This window comes from Prionailurus viverrinus, chromosome C1, assembly GCF_022837055.1.
Source record: "Prionailurus viverrinus isolate Anna chromosome C1, UM_Priviv_1.0, whole genome shotgun sequence".
Lineage (NCBI taxonomy): Eukaryota > Metazoa > Chordata > Mammalia > Carnivora > Felidae > Prionailurus > Prionailurus viverrinus.
This window is the reverse complement of record NC_062568.1, coordinates 64356626-64360253: the sequence shown is the minus strand read 5'-3', so window position 1 is coordinate 64360253 and position 3628 is coordinate 64356626. Positions and strand designations below refer to the sequence as shown.

The 3628-nt window shown below is 36.7% G+C and overlaps 1 pseudogene; it reads right to left on the bottom strand.

Moving 5' to 3' along the window:
• Nucleotides 1–2559: 2559 nt before the first annotated feature.
• Nucleotides 2560–3039, bottom strand: LOC125173177 (peptidyl-prolyl cis-trans isomerase A-like; annotated as a pseudogene).
• Nucleotides 3040–3628: the final 589 nt, after the last annotated feature.

Genomic DNA, 3628 nt, shown 5'->3' with positions numbered 1-3628 from the left:
TACCACGTTCTACTAGTGAAATTAAATAAATTAAATAAATTAAATAAATAAATAAATAAATACTACTATGATACTTGTTATTTTTCAGGTTATGGGATAATCCCCAATGACTGTAAAGAGCTCAACATTTTTTTAGTGTGTCCACCAAGCCTTGCCCTCCGTGACTACAGGAATGTGAGAGCATGTTCTATCAGGAAGGCTGTTTTCCTCAATACTAACACGGCTGTAACTCTCTGAGCCAAACACCCTGAGCCCTGGTTCGTGATTGGGAAGAGCTAGATTAATTTAGGACCTTCACCAATGCTTGAAAAAGGCATCAGTGGGACCTGTTGGATTAGAAGGAGGAGATCTAGGATTCAACACTCATTAGGGTAGAGTCTCAACCCTGTTCTGGATCTTTGCAGATGGCAATCATAGAAAACAGGAAACTAAATATCTGCCAGCTGGCTAGGTTTATGTGAAATCATTGGATTAATCAATCCAGTCTGATCCCCAGCTTGTGTATGTTTATTCATCATTTTACCACTACAAGAACAGCCATCGATGATTTCTTTGCTCATTTTATTTTTAAGTGAAAAACATTTCTAAGAAATAATATCTTGAAATATATTAGCTGAGAGTCAGTTATAAAAATAGCAATATAGAAGTAATTTTAAATAGTTCTTCAAGTTAGTTTGATTTTCAAGAGTAACCTAAAATAATTTAGGCACTTGTTTTGCTTAGCCTAAAATTAAATTATTGATTACTAAAAATTCTTACCACCATACAAGATGTTACTGAAATATGCTATATTGTACTATCAACATAATAGCATGTTATTACTCTTTGCACAGTCCCCATTAGTGACGCAAATTGTCCAAGCCATGAGTTTGAATTTCTATATTGTAAACTAAAGGAAACGTATCAGTTGTGGATCTTGGCGTAGGTTCAGCTTAGTTCAACCAACATATATTGAGGCCCTACTAAATCCTAAGCATAGATAATGAAAATACAATTAAGAAATAAACCTTAACTCAAAGAACTAGATTTAATTTAGAGTTTCAGTCAGAGGTCAGAGACTCAACAATCCTATATTTGTTTATATTTTATTTAGGTTGCGGTAAATATCATCCATCCAGAACTAATCCCACAGCAAAGGCCTTATGCCTTAGGTACAGGTTATGGACCCATGCAATCCCAAACATTTGAAGAAAGTGAAACACTATGTTCTGAGGAGGACATTTGGAGGGGAAGGGCTAGTTTGTACATAGTGGGCTGTCAATAAAATTCTGATGATTCAACAGTAACTCAGCTCTTTTGTTTTGGGACCCAAGGAAGATATCTCTCACAGGGAAAAGCCTCCAGCAGTATCAGGAATCTCCATGCTGCTCCCTGCCCAACACATCAGGCCATGAGGTTTTATGCCACAGTCATGGCAAGGGATTCTGACATTCAAGTGCTGCAGAAGAGACTAGGAAGGGAACAGGATTCTGTGCAGTTCTATCAGCAGTGCAATCGGAAGTGCCTGGCAGTTGAATATAAGAGCCATTTGAAATCAGACATTGCTAATTTGGGAATAGTCTAAACACAAACTTTACAAACATTCATAAGATTCATGTTAAGTTTTAGGGCATACCCTTATCTTCTGTACCAAGCAGAACATTACAACTTGAGATATGACTTATTCTAGAAATTAAACTATAAGAAGAAATAGCCAACTCTCAACTTCTAAAGGGAAAATGTGACATTTACAAAAGTTTAGATTAAAAAACAAAGCTTAGTTTGAATATATTTTTAAAACCAAACAAGCAACAACTTTAAGAAATTCGTAAGACAGTCTCTTAAATTGAAAAATAGGATGGACAAGAAATGAAATATTCAGTAATGTTCTTTTACTCCAAATAATTTTTTTTAAGTATTTGTGGTTTGGGGAAAGAGGCAATAATTGCTTTACTCAAATAATTGCTTTATTTTGTTAAAAATCTGTACATTTATATTTTGATATTTCTAAAAGTGATGTATATAATGCATATGATTAGATTCCATTGATAATAAAATCTAAAGGAAATCTACTCAAGAATAAAAGCTTTACAGTTGTTTTGTAAATGATAATGTCTTGAAGATTCTGAGTTATGGCAAATATCCTGGAATTGTAGATCAGTGATACGAATATTCAATTAACATTTGTGATGATGCGATATGGCCTAACTGTATCCTGCAATAGCACCAGGTGTTTGAACATATATGGACAAAAAATCAGATATAATATAAAATGATATTTAAAGTATTAATATAAATATAATATGAAATAATAGAAAATAGTAAAATTGGAGTCTACAATCCAGTTCCTCCACTTTATTATTATTATTATTATTGCTTACTTTTTATTTCATAGTCATAAACTTAACTCTGCAATCCAGGTAGATGTGGAGGGGAGTAAGGAAAATATGGAACCCATAGAACTCCAGCAACAGCACAAAGATTATAGGATATTTTGAGCCGATGGGGGCGGGGAGGGGTGCTCTCCTGAGCTGTAGAAGGAACGGTCTGGTAGTTAACATAAAACACAAGTCAAATTTATTAAATTTGTCCACAGTCAGCCCTGGTGATCTTGCTGGTCTTGCCATTCCTGGACCCAAAGCGTTCCATGGCTTCCTTAATATCCACGCCGTCTTACACCTTACCAAAGGCCACGTGCTTGCCCTCCAACCACTCAGTCCCGGCAGATGAAAAATTGGGAACCATTTTTATCAGGTCCGGCATTTGCCATGGACAAGGTGCCAGGACCCGTGTGCTTCAGGATGAAATTCTCATCATCAAATTTCTCCCCATAGGTAGACTTGCCACCAGGGCTCTTAGGGTGTGTGAGGTCACCACCCTGGCACATAAATCCCAGAATAATCCTGTGAAAGCAGGAAGCTTTATAACCCGATCCTTTCTTCCCAGTGCTCGGTGCACAAAAGTTCTCTGCTGTCTTTGGAACTTTGGAAACAGCTAGGAGACTCTGCCCAAGGGGTCACTGTCCAGGACAACGTCTAAGAGCCCGGGGGGATTGACCATGGCTGGGCAGCACGGGTGGTGGCAAAGGCAAGGCCCAGTTCCTTCACTTTGAAATTGAAGACCTCGAAGCCAGGTAATTTCTCTCATTCACTTTGACAGAATTATAAAATTCGCTGATGGAACAAAACTCAGCTTTTGCTGATGTTTACCACTAAAATGTGCCACCTCTGATTAGAGTACTGGGGTCAAAGAGTAAACTACTAATTAGTCCATGCTTTACTCAAAAATAATAACATTTTTTAGAATTTTCTAATAAGAATTTCTTTAAACATAATCGGCGTCAGTGGTAAGAAGTAAGAAACAAGAAGTAAGAGCAAGAAGCTTCTAGAAGGAAAGGAAGGAGAAAGCAGAAGAAAATTTAATCTGCTTCCGTAGTTTGACCAATGCTGGGCCTCTCAAAAATTTAGCTTTGGGTCACTCAATTCAGACATTCTATCCATGATGCTAATTCAGTTAGAAACAATGATCGTCGGTGAGTGGAAAATCCTCAATATTGATTGAGATGGGATTTTTTTTGAAGTGTTAAGTTTTATATCTAGTAAACATTGTAGAAGATAAGCTAATTTTGATGTGGGTAGATTGAATTAAA